Genomic DNA, 21,712 nt, shown 5'->3' on the forward strand with positions numbered 1-21,712 from the left:
CTTCTGAACGTCAGCCTGTGCCCTCAGTGCTTCCGGCTGGCATGTTCTTCGCGCGTTTCTTGTACGAGCCGAATTTGACATTGAGAGTATGGATGCCGAGAGTGGATTATTAGGACCAATTGCAGCTCACAGCTCTGATTCTTTCATGGATGACTTCGCCAAAATGATTCCAACTGACCTCACCTCTGCTCAGGCCAAGGACCTCCGTCTCCTGCTCGAGTCGTACAGTGACGCATTTGATTTTGGCGACCGCCATTTCGGCCAAACATCTGTTGTTCACCACCGTATAAACACTGGAGACATGAATCCTATTCGTCGGCGTCCCTATCGTGTATCACATGTTGAACGTAGAGTAATGCAATCAGAAGTGGACAAAATGCTCCGCAAAGGGGTCATCGAATCATCAGCCAGTCCTTGGGCTTTGCCAGTCGTCCTCGTGAAGAAAAAGGATGGTACCTGGCGTTTTTGCGTCGACTATCGCCATTTAAACAAGATCATGCGAAAAGACGTCTACCCATTACCACGCATCGATGACGCCTTGGACTGCTTGCACGGAGCTACATACTTCTTTTCCATTGATCTTCGATCCGACTACTGGCAGATTTCTGTTGATTAAATGGACCTTGAGAAGACTGCCTTCATAACACCTGATGGTTTATATCAGTTCAAAGTAATGCCCTTTGGCCTATGCAATGCTCCTGCGACATTTGAACGAATGATGGACTCTCTTCTGCGAGGCTACAAATGGACCACCTGTCTTTGTTATCTTGACGACGTTATTGTTTTTTTCTCCCACGTTCAGCAGCCACCTTACGCGACTCGCTGCAATTCTTGCAGTCCTCCGAAAAGCCGGCCTTCAGCTGAACTCTACGAAATGTCAATTCGGGCGGCGTCAGATTACCGTGTTGGGACATCTCGTTAACGCAACCAGTGTACAACCAGATCCGGATAAAGTTCGCGCCGTTCGCAGTTTTCCTGTGCCTCGTTCTGCTTCTGACGTGCGCTGCTTCGTCGGCCTGTGTTCTTACTTTCGCCGTTTCGTCAAAAACTTCGCCGACGTTGCTCGCGCTTTCACAGATTCTGACCACCCCTCCCATACTTGCCCACTTTGACCCATCTGCACCGACCGAAGTCCGCACTGATACCAGCGGCCACGGCATCGGTGCTGTTCTCGCCCAGCAACAGAATAGTACCGAGTGCGTGATACCTTACGCCAGCCGCCTGCTGTCACCTTCTGAGAGGAATTACTTCATCACCGAGGGTGAGTGCTTGGCTTTAGTGTGGGCTGTCGCCATGTTCCGGCCATATTTGTACGGCCGCACGTTTTCGGTCATTACAGACCACCATGCCCTCTGCTGGCTGTCTTCCCTCCGGGACCCGACAGGACGGCTTGGTCGCTGGGCTTTGCGGCTCCAGGAATTTTCTTTTATTGTCATCTACAAGTCTGGACGTCTGCACAAAGACGCTGACTGCCTCTCTCGTCATCGCGTGGGTCCTCCTGATCCTGTTGCACATGATCTGGAGACCTGCGTGTTGGCTTTCACTGACATGTGCGACATGCGCGTTGAACAACATCGCGACGAGTCCTTGCTGGCCATCAGCGCCGGAGTGCAATCTGGCAGCACCGACAGCCTGTGCCGCATGTTCGTGCTGCACGGCGGCTGCGTTGCGTTCGAGCGTCGTCGTATTCGTCCACAGCTGACGCGTTTGTATGGTCGTGATCTGCGAGGTGAAGAGGTTTTGCGTGCTATGAGAGCGACAGAGAGAGAGAGAGCGACGCATTCACGAAGCGGGTCTCCTGGAACACGATGTCGGCATTGGAAAGAGGTGTCGGTGTTGCAAGCTGCGCTGTGCAACGCGCAGTGTCGGCCGTAAGTCCGAGACGCACGAAAAGAAATTATCATCTACATGAGTGATAAGATGAAAAGTTTGCGTGCACTTCCAGGAAACGCTGGGCTACGATCACACAGATTCGCAGTTCCAAGCGTTGCGCGGCCGAATGCAAGGTTTTTTTATTAGCAATATGTGTGATATTATCGAACCGGGATACAATTTTTGTGGATGATTGTGTACTGTGTGCAAGGGCATCTAATGAGTCATTGTTTTTATTGGCGGCCGACTTGAAGCGAGTATAAAAATGGTGTGTCACTAATAGGATGCCCCTAAGCATAAATAATTATGTAGCAGCTTCGCTGGAAAAATGTAACAAAATCATATATAAGTACTTGTTAAGTGGCCAGTTGAAATAGAAAAATAATTCACCAATGAAATATTTAGGTCTTCTGCTGTCAGAGGATGGCTCTTGGTCATAACATGTTAATACCGTAGTTAGAAATGCAGGGCATGCCCTTCACTTCTTGCAACAAAGTTTAAAACACAGAAGTATTAACGTAAACGAGCAGCGTAAAAAACAAGTTTTACCAATGTTAGTGTAGGCATGCTCTGTGTTGAATGTGGTTTCTGATGTGCATATCAATGCTCCATTGGGTGAGCGTTAAAGAACCCCAGGTGGACTAAATTAATCCGGAGTTCCCCACCCCGGCGTGCCTCATAATCAGATCGTGGTTTTGGCACGTAAAGCCCAAAAATTAATTTTTTGCATAATAATGCATTCGAAAAAGCCCAATCCGTCGCGACACTGTTCGACCTGGGGATATACAACCGCTTTCGAAGTGCAAGAGGAAAAAATAACTTGACTGGATCCTTTTGCTTGAACAGCGAAGCAGGTTACGTCTTAAGCTGCTTTACTCAATCTTTCATAATCATATTGACACGTATACATGTTTATCTTTCACCGGCTAACAAAAGTTCAACGTAATCGCTAGGCACAGGATGCGCCTGCATGTATCGGAAGTCTCTCGAACGTTATCGATGCTTCTATCCGTTGTCTCTTGTCACCAGCGCTCATGTAATCTGATTGTATGAGCGATGGGAATTATCTAGAACTTTTTGGAAGACACGCGGCTACGAAAGATTATTCTGGGACCTTCGATGACTCATGTATAAAACCCGACGCGTTTCGCCGCTGATCAGATTTCGACGCTCGCCGTCTGTGTTCGCCGCTTTCGTTGTGCTTCGATTCTAGCTTGTTTTGTGGGCCTGCAAGGGTTCGGCGTCAACGCGTCACGTCCACAGCTTGGCGAGTGGCCACGTGACATCGCCGACTACCTCGCCAGAGCCCAGTGGCAACCACGACGACCCTCACGCTCGCCATCACCAGGCCGCTACATCTCGCTGCATCGCCGGCTGTATGCCGGCCCAACCCGGGGCCGATCTCCCAGCCCTTACCCGGGAAACTAAAGGCAGCAACCGATGGAGGTGCGGTTGCTGTACGACGCAATGCTGAAGATACTCCGCCGCCGACGAACTAGATTCGCGTATCATCATGACGAGGTATCAGCATAGCGCCTGGCAAGAGCCTTGACGACAACACTTCGCCATCGAAAGTAGACCTACCAACGCGACGTAGCAGCAGCGGAGCAAGCCGACGTAGCCGTGATCCGACGCCACGACTTAACCGTAACGCCAGACGACGGTCTACCAATCTAGACGTGCGATTCGATGGTCATAATGTCACCGCTCTCGTCGACACTTGAGCCGACTATTCTGTCTGCAGTGGCGAGTTCGCCGCCAAGTTGAAGAAGGTGAAAACGGCCTGTCAAAGACCCGATATGCGGACAGCGGGAGGACACCTAATAACGCCGGCTGGAATCTGCACAGCGCAAGTCACGGTAAACAACCGCACTTACCCGGTGAGTTTCGTAATCCTGAAGCACTGCTCCAGGGATGTTATCCTAGGCATGGACTTTCTAAACCAACACGGTGCAGTCATCGACTTAAGGTCCAAGTCGATAACGCATTCAACGCACAATGCGATACCACCGGATACAAACATCAGTTACCATGCCTTGAATGTGCTAGAAGAACAAATCACCGTTCCGCCTCGCTCCAGCGTAAGGATTTCCGTCGGTACCGAAGTGCCTGCAGACATAGAGGGCGTCATCAAGGGCGGTCATCACTTACTGCACGAGCGTGAAATTTGCGTTGCTAGAGGCATAGCTGAGCTACGTGCAGGGAAAGCAAGAGTGATGCTCACGAACTTCAGCCACGAATACAAGCACATTAACAAAGGCACCATGGTCGCCTACATCGACGAAATAGTACAAGCCAGCAGTGCTTTCGCCTTCACTGACTCTAGTACACCTGCAACGACGACTGTAGTATCTGAACCAACTTTCGACGTCAATCAAAACCTTCCCAATCATAAGAAAGAACAGCTAAAAAGCTCTGCTTCTCGTCGTCGTCAAAAGTTCGACAAACCCCTGTCGCCAAGCACCGCATCATAACCGACGAATATATCCGCCCACTCCGTCAGAGCCCGTACCGAGTTGCGGCGCGCGAACGCGAGGCCATAAGGCAACAAGTTGACGAAATGCTACGGGACGACATCATCCAGCCGTCCAAGAGTCCGTGGGCGTCCCCCGTGGTGTTAGTAAAGAATAAGGATTTAACGCTAAGTTTCTGCGTCAATTATCGTCACCTCAATAAAATCACAAAAGACAGATGTATACCCTCTCCCACGTATTGACGACGCCTTGGATCGAATCTACAACGCAAACCTTTTCGCCAATGGACCTCAAAACCGGCTACTGGCAAGTCGAAGTCGACGAGAGGGACTGGGAGAAGACTGCATTTATAACACCAGACGGACTGTTCGAGTTCAAGGTCATGCCGTTTAGTCTTTGCTCGTCACCCGCGACTTTCCAACGCGTCATGGATAATGTACGGGCAGACTTGAAGTGGCAGACTTGCCTTGTCTATTTGGACGACGTCGTTACATGTGTTTGCCTCAAGCTTCGAGGAACACCTCCGGCGCCTTCAAACAGTTTTTCAAGTAATCAAGACCTCCGGACTCACGTTAAAGCCAGAAAAGTGCCGCTTTGCATACGAGGAGCTCTTGTTTTTGGGCCACGTCATCAACAAGTCAGGAGTGTGCCCTGACCCACAGAAAACTGCGGCCATCGCTGACTTTCCTCCGCCCACCGACACGAAGGCAGTCCGTAGATTCCTTGGACTGCGCGCCTATTACAGGCGCTTCGTCAAGGATTTTTCACGGATCGCTGAGCCACTGACGTACCTCACGAAGGCCGACGTCGAGTTCAAGTGGGAGACGCCGCAAGTCGAAGCATGTGAAGAACTGAAGCGACGCCAGCAATCGCCGCCAATACTTGCACATTTCGACGAAAACGCCGATACCGAAGTGCACACCGATGCAACCAGCGTAGGACTCAGCGCCGTGCTTGTGGAGAGGACTGACGGGCTAGAAAGGGTTGTAAGTTACGCTAGCTGGTCGCTGTCGAAACCGGAAACAAATTATTCCACACCCGAAAAGGAGTGCCTCGCCATCATCTGGGCTACATCAAAGTTTCCCCCCTACCTCTATGGCAGGCCCTTCAAAGTTGCGAGCGACCACCAGGACTTGTGTTGGCTAGCTAACTTGAAGCATCCTTCAGGTCGCCTCGCACGATGGAGTCTGAGACTTCAAGCATTCGACATCACCGTCGTTTACAAGTCAGGGCGAAAGCACTCTGACGCCGACTGCTTGTCTCGTGCCCCCGTCGAACCGCCGCCACAGGACGACCAGGATGACGACACTTTGTCGGGACCCATCAGTCCTTGTCTACTTGTCTCGCGCCCCCGTCGAACCGCCGCCACAGGACGACCAGGATGACGACACTTTCTTGGGACCCAACAACAGTGAGCTGACCCGGAACTAAGGAGCCTTGTAGACTACCTGGAAGGCAAGACCGTCATTGTGCCCAAGGGGATCAGGCGAGGTTTGGCGTCGTTTTTCTTGCAAAACGACATTCTCTTAAAAAAAACTTCTCGCCTCTCCGAGCCAACTACCTCCTCGTGGTACCCTCAGCATTGCGTCCAGATGTTCTGCAAGCTCTCTATGACGACCCAACGGCTGGACACCTCGGGTTTTCCCGCACGCTCGCGAGGATACAAGAAAAATGCTACTGTCCTCGCCTCTCTGCCGAAGTCGCCCATTACGTAAGGACATGCCGAGACTGTCAGCGACGCAAAAAACCGCCGTCAAGGCCAGCCGGACTTCTACAGCCGATCGAGCCACCTCGCCGACCGTTCCAGCTGATCGGGATGGACTTACTGGGGCCTTTTCCGACGTCGACGTCCGGGAATAAATGGATCGTCGTAGCTACGGACTGCCTCACCCGCTACGCCAAAACAAAAGCCTTGCCCAAAGGCAGCGCCGCCGAGGTAGCCCGATTCTTCGTTGAGAACACCCTCTTGCGTCACGGTATCGCAGAAGTCCTCATCACCGACAGAGGTACGGCCTTTACGGCAGAACTAACTCAAGCCATCCGGCGATACAGCCACACAAGTCATCGCCGGACCACCGCCTACCACCTGCAGACGAATGGACTCACCGAGCGCCTAAATAAGACCATCGCCGACATGCTGGCAATGTGCGTCGACGTCGAACACAAGACGTGGGATGCCATCCTTCCGCACGTGAACTTCGCATACAACACGGCCGTGCAAGAAACGACGCATGTGGCGCCGTTCAACCTGGTCTACGGAAGGAACCCGGCAACGACGCTTGATGCTATGCTAGCGGACGTCACCGACGCAGAAAATCTCGACGTTGCCACCTATTTGCAGCATACCGAAGAAGGTCGACAGCTCGCCCGCCTGTGCATCAAGAACCAGCAGAGGACCGACAGCCGACACTACAATCTTCGACGACGCTACGTCGCGTACCAGCCCGGCGACCGTGTTTGGGTCTGGACTCCGATACGCCGACGAGGACTTAGTGAGAAACTGTTGCGTCGCTATTTCGGACCATATAAGATAATCCAACGTATTGGCGCACTGGACTATGAGGTCGTGCCAGACGGCATTTCGCACAGCGGCGCCGGGCTCGACCTGAAGTCATCTATGTGGTGCGTCTTAAGCCTTTCTACGCCCGCTAAAGAACTTCGGTACTTTGTTACTTTGTTATTGTTTGTTGTTTTTTTTTCTCTCTCTCTCTGTCTCTCTCTGTACGCGTGGTTTTGTTTTCACTTTCTTTTTATAGCAGCGGGACGATGCTTTTTAAGGGAAGGGTATTGACACGTATACATGTTTATCTTTCACCGGCGACCGCTTTTCACCAGCTAACAAATGTTAAACGTTATCGCTAGGCACAGGACGTGCCTGCATGTATCTGAAGTTTCTCGAACGTTATCGATGCTTCTATCCGTTGTCGCTTGTCACCGACGCTCATGTAATCTGATTGTATGAGCGACGCGAAGTATCTAGAACTTTCGGGAAGACATCTGCGTACCAGGGATTATTCCGGGGCCTTCAATGACTCATGTATAAAATCTGATCGCCACTGATCAGATTTCGACGATCGCCGACAGTATTCGCCGCTTTCGTTGTGCTTCAAGTGTAGCTTGCTTTTGTGGGTACATGTTCGCCCAATAAAGAATCAGTTTCGCCATACACAGTTTTACGACTGTTTACTTCAACGTCACTGCTACGTGACGGTATGGGAATCTGCTGATCAGACTATCTGAAGTAGAGCACTGCACGGGCCGGTTTTTCAAGTCCGGGCCTGACCCGAGCCCGAAAGTACCATACTTTGGTCAGACCGGTTCTGTTCGACCCATTAGCCTTTTTGCCTATACGAAGCTAGCTCGAGTTCTCGATTATTGTGAAGATACTGCCATGTGACCAACGGCCGCCGGGCGGTCTTCAAGCTGCATCAAAGCAGGTTTTTGCCTTGCATCCCTTCTTGCTGGTTACTTGATAACTTAACTGTGAGAGAAATAAAATTTCATTACTAGCCTAACACGCACAGAATATTAAGTGAATATTTGGTATGAAAACAAACCACACAATCGACAGTTAATAGGGAGGGATCAGGCTAACAACCACCGGGAGTGGCAGAACCCCGGCTTACATTTAGGTATGAAGTTGTAGAAAAGCACATCGGTTGATCACCATGCTCATGCTTTAAAGAGTGCGGCAACATACTATAGCAAAGGCATAGGTGAACACTACCGCACACGCCACGGCCCGCCATTTAATCTCACTTTTGAATCTGATATAATCATTCGGATACAGTGATGGAACTCGAGCCAATAATTTTGGCGCCAATGTAAATTTAGATACGCTGGCTACTGGCTTTCGGGAATACGATAATATACGGCCACTAGAAGCTTTTTTTTTCATTAAAGAGAAATTGTTGACCGACAAGGCTAACGCTCATCATATTTTCACACGGAACATGCCATTTTTATTGCTTTATTCGGCTTCATTAAAATTATGTCAATTTTTTAATCGACAATTTAGACATCCTTGTTTAGAAATATATGCAAATTTAGACTCTGTCTAATTGTGTTTCAGTACAGTGCATCTACAACGTAGGCTTTCCTTCTTTTTTTTCTTCGCCCAGATTAAAGTATTATCTCCTTGCTTATTCACGTAAATTCGCAGACAACGCACCCAGTGCTTTCAAAAACATTTACAAGGCTGCGAACACGAGGGTCGAGCCACTTAAATTGTGGAAATAGCATTAAAAATAAAAATTTGCTGTAGCAATAAAATGCTCTGCATTTCTATTTTGTTTTTCATATTCCCCTCCCCAATGTGAGAAATTTTGCAGCATCCGCGTAGACGTAAAGCATTTGTCTAAGAACATTATACACTTGAAAGTCTCAGTTTAATTAGTTGGGCTAATTGTGAATTAACCTACGGCAGAATATTCAACTCGCTTGAAAATATAACAAAGAAAATTAATGTAAACCAGTAGTAAGTTGCCCTGTGCCTTAAGATACAAAAAAGTTGCAAATGAACGTTTCAGAATTTATTTCCTACAATTTTATCGAGGTACTGTAAGTAATTCTTGAAAACTTATTTAATTTTTGTTTTTCCTTTAAAATGATCGCGCCGAAAATCTAGATATTTTTGTGCAGCAACAAAATATTGCAGTCGAGTCGGCCTCTAGGCACGTCTTCCACTCTTTAAAAATGTAACGAGCTCTATCGAAACTCATCTCATTGATTCCCGTTAAGGATAGCTCGGATACCTGAAACAGTCTAATGAATGTTTTTGCAGCGAGTCTCACACCAATCCAATAGTTTTCCATTTCTTTAGCGCGACTGCAATGCATATATATTTCTAACTCTTTGTCAGATTGATTCGAATCTGTGATGCCTAGCAACTCTTGAAGTGTGCCTTTCGCCGCTATTCCCACCCATCCAAATGTGTTTCCCCTTGTCGATTGGCGGCGCCGCTGTCGAAATCATACCGCTACCTCCATCAAACTTCGGGTCGTCCATCACATGCCTGAGCACGATCACCTCTAGGAATTCGTGTTAATAGGCTGGGAACAATATAGACAAGAGTTCGTTAGTGTCGCGAAGACGAAAAATTCCTGCAGAACCCATGTTAGGATGAGTATCGAAGTTAATGCGATTAACATTCACACAATCTAGCGAGCAAGAAGCGACACACCGTGTTAGCTAAGGCACCTTTATTTAGAATCCGTAGTGTTTCACCTGATGGTTCAAGTGATTCGGCTATATGCGGCCATGCACTGTCTCCCTGATTGACCCGCTTTGTTATGACCATCGCTCGCCAATGTTACCTCACGATGGTAGAACAAGCACCGCAGGCCGACGGTGCATGCAGTGACGACGATGGAATTACGAGGTAGTAATGATGTCGATAGAACGACGAAGGCATATGAGGACGACGGCATGACGACAATGAGATGATTCTGAAGGGATGGCGATAAATGATTGCGACGGAATACAATGCCATGACGCCGGTGTTCTAATCTCGATTGATTGACAATAATTGCACAATACTAGCGGACTGAAATAGAAATTATGAAGTTCAGTAATGTAGAAAGTTGGGCTAGTTGGTGATTGATCATCATACCGTATTGGCGGAGCAGTGCACTGACAAGGATAAAGTGTAGAGACACAAGAATAAACGACACTCGCTGCGAGTGTTGTTTATAGTTGCGAGTGCAGCGAGTGTCGTTTATTCTTGTGTCTCTACACTTTATCCTTGTCAGTGCACTGCTCCGCCAATACGGTATGATGAAGAAATTATGCTGATGGAACCTGAGGTGGTATGACGACCAAAGCATTTAGTAATTTTTAGCCAACCAGACACGCTTCTGCATAACATACCAGCCTTCTCCCTTTCTTTTCTCTTATTCCTTCCCAAGACGCTTTACAACCATATCCTCGGCCGTTGAGCTCAGTACGCCGGTGCTCCAGCTCATTAGGCCACGATCACACTTTACAAACGTATCTTGCCAACAAGTATATTATTCAAGCTCGAACTTAGGGGGATCATTGAGCTTTGGGGCTACTATCGAAATACATGGGAAATCGGCAATTGTTTCTCAGAGCAACCAATGCAGCAAATCTGATGAGTTATGTTGAATTTAGAAAAAAAAGTTAAAGTGTAGTGATTGCAGAAAGGGATATTTTATTATAGGCTGTCTACTTTTCTTACGTCAAATTTTAAAGAATTGCCAAATTTCGAAAAAGAAAACTTGACTTATAGAGCTATGTACCTCAGCTGCTAAAAATGATATCGGAATTCTGTAAACTGCACCTAATAATACATCCAAACGGATAGCAATCATATATCATACACCATCCTGAAATATACCACTATGTTGTGAATGTTGCATTTGCAAAACCCTTCCAAAAATTATAACAAATTCACGTAAGTTTTAAGGTATAGCAAAAAAAAATATTGTTCGCTTTTGATGCTCCAACGGGTGCAGTTTATAGAAATGCCATATTTGTTTTTAATGGCTGAGTTTCGGATTTGGAAACTTCATACTTCTATTTTTTTTTCAAATTTACGAACATCCTGCGATTCTTTGAAAATATTACACGACATTTATAAACGAAAATTCTATTTGCTGCAGTCTCTGCAATTTAATTTTCCCTCTTAATGCAACACATTTCATTCAAATCCTTTCAGCGATTTTCTCATAAAATAATTCCTGCATTTTACGTGTATTTGAGAATCCGGCATCGAAGATAGGCCCGAGCTAAAGCATCCTCTTAAACAATGGATCACGCGAGTTCTATAGGAAACCCATGAAACAGAACCGTGACGTATATGCAAGACCGTGGCCACAGTGGTGCACAAATAAGAAGTCTGCTCAAGGAAAAAAAATATATATTCAACGGAAGCTTCGCGGGAGCCTTTATCTCGGCCAGACATCTCTCCAGAATGCGGACGAGCTTTCTGGCCAGGTGTCTAGCAAAACCGTCGATTCATTGTCAGTAGAGCAAGTAGCTGGCCGTCTTCGAGATAACGCTGATACACAAGCGCGCTCGTTTCCAAGCACCGAGGTGAAGCGACAGCTTCAGGGTGTGTTTCTTTTTATTGCGCTTTCTTTAGTTGTGCGTCATAGATACGTCATAGCGGGAATTTCGAATTCTTTAAGGTCGATACGCCACGTGGTGGCGAAAAAAAGAAACTGTACGAAATGTCCCTAATTCCTGGTATTGGTGCGTGCCGCTGCCGGAGTCCTTTGATCATGGTTCATAATGGTTTTACACGGATGCGCAAGGAGCTAAAGAGCGATTACAGCTTATGATAATCGAAACGTCATCATCGCACATCGCACCGGGCTGCGACGGAAAGGAGCAAGTGGAACAGAGCTTGCGCATACCTGGACAACTTCAGGAGCAGTTCCTGCGTGTATTTTTTTTCACATATTCTCTAATATATGGTTCTTGGTTCGGATGTTATGACCAGTCATTTTTCACATATTTGTCTTTTGAGCCGTTTTTACCTAATCCCCTTAGAGATTTTTTACTGAGTTTTCGCTACTGTACATTTGCATTCAGACATAAGGCTTGTTCTTGTTCACGTCGAATGAACATTTCACTTTTAGTATTCTCATGAACGCTGTTCTTGTTTTTTGTTACTACGCATTTGCGATTGTCCACAAATCTTTCACCGCATGCGAATGTCATCAATAAGGATCCCGTATCTTATCTGTTCTCGGTGCGCAAACTGTCCGCGTGGTTTATCTTCTATGCTCACGCTGAGTCTTCGGTTCTTTTTACCAGCGCGAAGATACTAGACGATGTCCGAAGGTTCAAGCAGCTCTAGTTGGTCGGATTAGAGCGTATAAAATAGGGCCGGCGCATCGCTTATTCAAGCATGCACCGACGTTCACGGTACTTCCGGTACTCGTTCACAGACTTCCCGCCGTCAAGTTTCATGTTTAGAAGAGGGCACAAAAATTCGCCAAATCAAGAGTTTGTGCCAAGATCTCAGCATCATCATTTCTTCGTCTAACAGTATTCATAACATTTTCATGATATCACATTTTCGAAAAATTTTGACATTTACGTTTAGGGTTAATTTGGTAGAGCTCTGGCGTTGTAGGGCTCTGTGGCTCAGTAAATAATTATTTTGTGTGCATTTTTTTTGCTAGATGCAGCAAGAGGTCGGAGTTACTTTATCGCAACAGTCATTACGGATAAACCTGCAGCTGTTGCATTAGCGTGCAGGAGACGGCGCTTAAGGATTACGGTTAAAACTGTTCGTACACAATTGGTAAAAACGTTTTCTTTAGTTTTGTCCATTCCGTTACAGAGGCAGCCATTGTCATGCTCGGGCATCTGCTTCTCACGTTGGCCTTCTTTTGTTTCGTCTGCAACACGAATGGACTTAAAATCGACGACACCGACGGAGGATATGTCGATCTGCTAGTCTCCATTCACCCGGACACCCCACCAAATGACGTGATTGTCGACAACCTAAAGGCATGTGCGAGATTCGAAGCAATATTTTACGCTACCCGCAAAAGAATGTTATAAGATATGGTACACGAGAACCGTCCGATCCCAAATGACAAATTGCATTGATTTGTTTTGTTACTGCTTCGTCGTCGTGTGGAGGTGAACTATCATTATAATGGGTCTGCTGTTACTCAGAATTTTGTATTATCTAATTGTTCGGTGTTCTATTTAGTGCCCACAGTACATATACAAATGACTCGATAGAACAAAATAAATAAAAAATGTGGTTGATCCCTCTTATATAGGAATCGGTATAGAACACGAAAGTGAAACGTGTCTTCACAGAAGTAGTGTAATGTTTATTGCACATTGATATATAATGTCTATTGGTGTTTTGTGGCTAAAGCGCCCTTAGGCGTTGATGCACCCACGCTGACGCCTGGTGGCACGTCTCCTCCATCACGACTACCAACGTCGATGACCATGAGCAACCGTCGTGCATATGGAAGCTGCACTACGCTGCACACGCTAGCACAACGCGAAAGACGAAGCACGTAACTGACACACTAATACAACGCGCAAGACAAAGCACGTAACTGAATCGTCACCGAGTCAAATCAGCGCGTACAGCGCGTCGTAATTGCAGCCTCCGCGATCAACTTCAGAAACATTTTCAGAGCTAATTTCGGAGGCCACGCTCCGCTGTGCTGAGTACGGTGAACGCCACCTAGGTGGCGTTGGTAGTGCTTCTTGATGCCAGCGTCCCTTCGAATGCTGGCATCGAGGCGTCGTAGTGCTGAGACCACCGAAGCGTTCACTGTCGGTGCGCGTTAGTGTCATAATGCAGTACTTCTCTTTTCTGCTCGTAGGCGGCGGCACCGCCCCGAGCAAGAGCGCGGGTACACGGAGGAGTGTTAGATATATAAGGCGCGTCTGTGTAGCTCTCTGCAAATGCGTTTGTGGCGCAATGGGTTAAACGCTCGGCGATCTATCGTCGCGGACCGAGAGGTCGTGGGTTCGATTTCCAAATTTTGCATGTTTGTGGAACTTTTTCTTCTGGTTTCTTTCTTTGTATTATGTTCGTGTACATTGTAAGAACGTCATTCCGTATTTCCGTGACGGAAATACGTCAGTGAAGTCTTGGTGGACCCCGGCATAAAACACTTTCGTGTTAAAAAACACACGTTACACTTTCACGACCATTACAGAACCACAATACAAATTACTTCGATGTCGTGTCTTTCAAGCCGGTCTTCCATTACTTCTCAATGTCTATAACTTCTATACCCTTCTTCAAAGAATGCGGGCGTAAGACCCAATACGCAAAAGCTGACATCTTGCATGTAAGTAAAAGTAACGGACCCCTGTGAGCACATGGGATGAATGGATGGTTGCTATGGGCGTCCCCTTTGAAACGGGGCGGTGGATTGCGCTACCAAGATGTGTTTCATATTTTGCCGAATGTCTAATGTATCGTTTTTTACAGAAAAAAACAACTTCCCAGCATCGAACTTTCTGAGTCAGTATTGGGAACATTGTTTTTGTGCGCCCCCATTATTTGTGTTCCGCCTACTTCTCTGCCATTAAACAATCAATCACCTTTTACAAATTTTGGAGCGCACATATTTACTGTTAAATTGCTATTCTGACCCAACGGCTCCAAGGAGACCAGTGGAGCCTGAAACAGCAACCGGGTGGATACCTAGCCATTGTAGTAAAACATAAACCATAGTTTCCCTAAATTTACCGCATCAAGCCCATGCTTCTTCTTCCATGGTACCTCCTTTTAACTACACGTTCGAGGCCATCCTGAGGTATATCTGGTCTTGCTTCGAGAAGTACAGTGCTTTGCTTCAAGTTAATATAAATTGTTTATATCCTTATTTCGTGTTTACCTCAAGTAGTGACCCATGGCGAGTTTTATATCCGTTGTCCCCACCCATGAGGACATGGTCTGATGGTCTCTGACTTTGTTTTTAACGTTCTTTGTCTCCATGTTGCTTATTACCCGGGTCGCATAGTTGATGGCAAACTTCGTAGCTCTTTTCCTTCATTGCGTTTCAGTAATATATCTGCTGTACAAAAACATGAACACTCTCGCAACCCATTTACGTTTTTTAGCGTTCCTCAGCCTTTCTTCAAAATTAGTTTTACTTTTGGCTTGATCACTTGAATACTTCTTCAACCCATATACCCTGTACGGGTTCAATTGTAGTGTTCCCGTGAGCAGTAAAAGAGAAGTGCCGCACTAACTTTTGGCTGCCATCAAGTTCTGCTTGTATCTCTGACTTCGAGCAAACAACCGCATTTCTAAAAATAAGTCCTAAAGCCATTACACATTTCAACATACACCGGAGCAACTCGTACCTGTGGTAGCCCTATTGTGGTCTGTGTTTCATTATGGCCGCATTTCTCTTCCCCTTTGCTGTTACTGTTTTTTTAACTATCCATATATATATTGCCATCGTTAAGCCATACACCCATGTATTTGTATTTTTTTACAACAGGCATTTCCTGGCCCTCTATAGACGCTGTCTGTTGCTGTTTTACTTGAACACTCTAGAAATTAAATTTTAATGTTCAATTTCAATCCTAACATCTCACGTTCCTGCTAAAAGGAATTCGCCAAGCGTTGCATATCACTTTGCCTGTCTGCATGCAACACAATGACGTCCGCATGAAATTAATTCTGTAACTCATGCTCTAATATCGTGACCGACTGTTTTTGTAAGCAAATAAACTTGATGTTGATTTCTTGTAGTGCCCTGTCCATCCTTACTATGTATAGGGGTCGTCAAAACTTTCCAGTCTACATCTTGCGCGAACACGTTCACCCTAACGCACGTGGCGCAGCCCCTGGAGTAAGTTGGGCCGTCGGAAGCTGTGGGTGGTGATAAACAGTGTCCCTTACCCTCTTCAAGAAACCATTGGGCATACATAACACGCCACAGGGTACGAAGCCAACGTGTTCGCGCAAGGTGTGGCTTGGAAACGTTTGATTACCCCTGTGCATCATAAACCACAGCGTAGATAAACGGCACTCGTTTATTAGTTCTTTAGAGATATAAGCATTGTCTTCGTTCCTTATCTCTAACTATTCAACGTAAACGGCATTTTTTAAGTGTATGTCCCTCAAAAGCTGGCACACTCATTGCATAAGCATGCTTGTTCCCGAATTTCCACAAAAGGATGAGGTTCGCTTTATGGTACCCACCGGTAATGCCCAAAAACACCACTTTAACGGTCTACTTTCTTATCTTTCCTTGCCAGGTGGCGCTGGTATGATGATAATGTTCGTTATGATGATGATTTATTGGCAACGCATTTCAAGCGTGGCGGTGACAAATAGTCACCTAGCATGATTAAGTTAATCAGGTATGCTCTGCATGCTTTTACTTCTATCCTTCTTGCGTGCATCTTATTAATCTTTTTCCTTTTTCTGAAAACTTTCCTGTCTACAGTGGACTGCTACCTATGACAGTAAGAGTTCAGGTCGTATCAATTTCTTGCCTCCTTTTCCACCAGTACTCTAAACGTCTTTCAGGCTTAGAGAGTGACTCCAACCAAATAAGGAAATTTATTAGCTCGACGTTTCGGAGCCAATTCGGATACTTCTTCAGGGGGTATTCTTTGCAGGCGCCTATGTACAACTTTTAAAAGGTACATTGTAAAAAAGAGGAATTCCCCCTCCTTTTCTATACAGCACAGAAATCAAGGGGGATGCTTCGAAGCATTGTCTAGCATTCACAGTATGAGCGACCTACTAAATGAACAGCTGGGCTTCTCTAGCCGCCAAGAGGCGCCAGCGCGGCGTCGGCGCCACCCGGACCTCCCCCCCCCCTAACCCACCCCCCACTCTAGAACAGAGCGAACGTGGGTTTTCTTCGGCGCGAATCGTCGCGTCGGGGCTCGAGGAGGCGCCGCTGTGCCTGCAGTAACTTTGCCTCTCCTTCTTCGGCTGGCTTGCAGAACCAATGCTTTCGCAACTTTATTCTCCATCTATCTCTCTGTATGTAGGGAGAAGGCGCACAGTTCATCATGTGCGACTGTGTGCTGCGCTGACCAGCAGACTTTTTTAACATAGTTTCAGGCAAAGGCGTCCGTTGTCGATTGACAGGGGTGACAGTAATGTAGAAGTATTGAGGGCGGGAGGGTGGGGTGGTACGAGGTGGGACGGCGCGTAAGCTGGTATGCGATAGCTTGCACTGAATACAAGCATCGCGCCGGCGTCAATACGCATCACAACTTAGACAAGCGCTTTTTCGAATATGCGTCCGAGTCACCGACTGGCGACAGAAGCAAAAAAAAAAAGTCGCAGTTTCGCCCGAAAGGCGAAGCATCGATTGGTATAGAAAATTAGTGGAGAGCTTAGTAGTTTAATAGGGCCTTATAAGTTATAAACATTCGCTTACTAACTAAATGGACAAGCACAGTGTCACACGCACACAGGTAAACATGAACACATCTCGCTCGATGACCGCGGAAACTGGCTGTGAAAACCCCGGAGAAAGAGGGCGCTCCAGCAACAGCGGGCAAATTGACCTTCGAGCTGTCTCTCGTCCCGCTTCAACGCGAACGTCGAATGCACAGTGCATACGAAGCTACCAGCAGTCGGCGCATGCACTTTGTCCCCATCGCCGATCGCTTTGAAGATGAGGACCGCATGGGCACGCACTTCGCCCACATCACAGATCGCTTTCAAGATACGGCGCCCGCGCGGCCGTGCTGGAGGACCAGCCGGCGGAGCAGAACGCACCGCCTCTCCGTCGCCTCGCCCCCGTGCCTGACCCGCGAAAGAATGCGCGCTTCCGGCCTGCTTTCCTCCCTCGCGTGAGCTACATTGAGCCGCCATTTCTGGCTCACCCTCGTACGCTTCCACTCGCACACGCAGCGTACGGCGCGCGGCGACAATTTTATTGCCGTTAATTTTTATATGGAACCTCACGGTGATGAGGACGACGGAAATGCGCTTGGAGTGTCTATAAAATTAATGTCGCAATATAACAAAGAAGTGGAGGGTGGCGTCACAGCAGGCGGCCGGGCCAAGGCGCCGCCTAGGTTAAACAAAAATCACAGGGCGTAAGGGGGGGAATGAGGGTATGCCGCCACCGTAGTTCCGCTCGACGGACACCAACGGCATGACAAACTTCGGAGCTACTCAGTCTTTAAGGACAGAATTTTAGTAGGCGCGTTGCTTATAAACGTACTGTGCTTGTAATCAGCCAAGCCACCGTAAAAATACTGCTTCATTGCTAAATTCGTGGCTCTGACTTGGTTAAGAGCAGCTCAACTTGGTTAAGGTGACTTTGATGAGCCGATTTGACAGTTCCAAGCACGAAATCGAGGCTTTGGAGGTTCCCTTTATCTGCGATCATTTGCTTGAACCTCCACAGTCACAGTCATTTGTGCAGAAGCTGGCTAATAAAAAGAAGTTTATTGCTGACTTTGTATCGCTTCCTGGCCTAAAAAAACAGAAGTCGGCATAAGCCTGCTCATTGGAGCCGACCAAATGTGGAAGCTTGTGCTAAACGATCTCTGGTCGCAGTGACAGGACTAGCAGCGATCAACACCAAGCTTGGCTGGACATTTCAAGGGCGACGACTGTACCGTGCGACGGCCACATTTTTAAAGAAGTCCGCGCGCACGTTTGTGTTCTTCGCACGAGTTGCACAGAGACTGACGTGTCTGAAACCTTACAGCACTTCTGGGATCTAGACAGCTTAGGTATTTCTGACCCTTCTACCCACGACGAGCATGTAAATGAGGTGGTCCGGCAATAAACAGATAACATAGCATTCAAGAACGGGAGGTACGAAGTAGCGCTACCGTGGAAACCCATCCACACATACCTAGCAGACAGCCGAAGTGTTGTGGTTCGACGCCTACACGGTTTATTGCGGCGATTTGTCTAGTAACGAGGAACTTCTTCAGCAGTACGACAAGGCTGTCAGACAGTATGAACTGGATGATCACGCGGAAAGAGTCAACGGAAAAGACGCGGCAGAGAGATCTTACTTCATGCCGCACCATGCTGTTATCAGGGAATCATCCTCGACAACAGGGCTAAGGATGGTCTTCGATGCATCATCACACACACATGGAGCAGCGTCTCCGAACGAATTATTAGAAAAAGGACCCAAGATCAACAACAACGTGGTTAAAATGCTTGTGAATTTCAGGCTACACAAGATTGGAATTACTGCAGCTGTACAAAAGGCGTGTCTTCAAATAGGCATTCAAGAGCCTGATCGCGACACCTTGCGGTTTTTATGGTTTGACAGCACGCCAATGTCGAGTGAACATGTGTCGAAAATAGTGAAGTATAGGATGACACGAGTGCCATTTGGAACTACAGCAAGTCCATTCCTCTTAACGGCGACACTCCAGTATCATTTCAAGCACGACGATCCTGCGCTGAGATCATCTGCCATGCAACTTGCCGATAATTTCTACGTTGACGATCTTGTCACAGGAGTTCGTTCTTCAAAGGAAGCTTTCCGTCTTTTAAAAAGAAGCAAATCTCATCTTGAGCAAAGCGGGCATGAAGCTGCAAAAATGGTCCACCAATGATGATGAGCTAAGAAAATACATTACTGATAGATTGGAGTCTGTCTCAGCAATGGCTCCTACGAAAGTTCTTGGCTTGCTATGGGACACAGCTGCTGACAAACTTATTCTAAACATGGAATCTCTGTTGCGGATTCTCAAAAAAAAAGAACGACACCAAGAGATGTGTCCTTCAGACAACCGCACGGATTTTACATCAGTTAAGGTGGCTATCGCCGTTCGTCATTAGGATGAAAGTCCTCTTTCAGAGATTGTGGGAGCACGGCACAACATGGGAAGAAGTTATGCCTGAGCAACTTAGACACGAATGGGGAACTTGGTGCGATGAGCTGAAATGCTCTCCGGTGTTTTCACTTCCCAGGTGTGAGCTGAAGTTATTATTGGACAAGCCGTCAAGCTCCCAGCTTCACGTATTTGCTGATGCCAGTTCTATGGCTTATGGTGCTTTAGCTTATCTGAGAACGGAAGATCAATGCAGTAACGTCGATGTTCAGCTTCTACTTTCGAAGTGTAGGGTAGCTCCAATCAAACGGATCACGTTACCACGTTTGGAATTGATAGCAGCGGTTCTGGCTTCTAGAGTCCTAAAGTTCTTGAGGGAGGCTCTAGAGTCGAGGCAATGGAAAATAGAAGAGCACTTGTGGACGGACTCTGTGTACCACTTTGAAATGTGTAGCACTTTGTTGGATACAAAGCTTGGCAACGAAGTGGAAGCAATTTGTTTGTAACACAGTTAACGAGATACGTCAAATAACATATCCAGGCCAGTGACATCACTGTCCGGGAACACAAAACCCGGCTGATCTGCTGACGCGTGGGCTTTTGCTCATAAGCCTTCGAAAGAGTCAGCTGTATTGGAAAGGACCTAACTGGCTCCTACGTGCCGCAAATAGTTGGCCAACGACATCTAGATGCTCAAGATTTTGTGCAAAATATTTTGTGCAAGTCGTGGAACACCGCGAATAGTATACTCAGACAACGCTACTACATTTAAGAAAGCTGCACGTGAGCTAGCTTGCATGCACCAGTTGTTGAGGAAAGAAGAAGTCAGTCAGTATTGCTCTACCCACGGCATGCCTAGGAAATTTATTGCTGAGAGAGGTCCTTGGTGGGGTGGTTTTTGGGAGCGGTTAGTCAGGATTGTTAAGATGTGCCTTCGCAAGTCATTGGGAAGGGCGTCTGTTGACATACAACAACTGAGCACTTTGCTGACTGAAACAGAAGCCGTTGTCAATTCTAGACCCATAACTTTCATTTCCTCTTCTCTTAAAGAGCCAGACATTCTAACCCCGTCCAATTTTTTCTTAGGCAGCCTTCTCTTGTCTAATCCTAAAACGTCGGATGAAGGGGAGAAAGAAAGACTGAGCTGCTCTGTTTGTGGGTCCACAGGCAGCTAATAATCGAACGACTGTGGAAGCAATGGTTTCGTGAATATCTACTGACACTTGGAAGCGTTAACTTGAATAAAGCACCAAAACCTTGTAGCATCAGCAAAGGTGATATTGTGATTATTCACGAAGACAAAGCTCCCAGAATGTTCTGGAAGACTGGTGTAGTAAGTGACTGCATCCAAAGTAAAGATGGCAACGTCCGTGCATGTAAAGATAATATATCCAGAGGCTCACAGATGATCCGACCTATGCAGAAATTGTACCCTTTAGAACTCGCCATCTCAGGCGCCGAAGTATGTAAAATATTAGAGGAAGAGGCCGACGCCGGCGACTAGCGCGCTCAGGGCAAGCGGCTCGCTCGTGATCTGGCGCTTCCGGACTGATTCGAACGAACAGTATCGACGCGTTGTTACGGTTCTTCGGGCAATAAACTTCCCCTTCCCACCCTTATACTGCGAAGACTCCTTTGTATTACAATAGACAAATACAAGGCGATGCTTTAAACACTGCATCCAGTCGGAGGAGCAAACATTCAATATCGGCTGATAGGCGTGTCTGAAACACTGTATACATGAGTCAGCGTCGCTAAAGGTGCGCACGTAACTCTTCGGACGGAGTCTTGGAGGTAGCGGTATTGCCAATGCGGCACAGTGACTGCGATTCCCCGGAGATCACAAGTAGGATGGTGGTCACACCGTGCGTAGCGGTTGTAAACTTCGTGCATGTCATACATGGCGATACAAGCCTCTTCGTGTGACCAAGAAAGAAACGAGGGTTGGCTTCCGGTGGTAAGCTCTTCATAACGGGACCGGGTTCCTAACATGTAGCTGTGACGCAAACGTCGGGACCTACAGGAGACGCATGAGTGTATGTGATGTCTATGCGGGGCTGACTTCGCACTTTGCCATATGCACGAACACGGCGTAACAAATAAGCAGTATAAAAATT

The sequence above is a fragment of the Dermacentor silvarum genome, chromosome 10 (genome assembly GCF_013339745.2).
Source record: "Dermacentor silvarum isolate Dsil-2018 chromosome 10, BIME_Dsil_1.4, whole genome shotgun sequence".
Taxonomy (NCBI): domain Eukaryota; kingdom Metazoa; phylum Arthropoda; class Arachnida; order Ixodida; family Ixodidae; genus Dermacentor; species Dermacentor silvarum.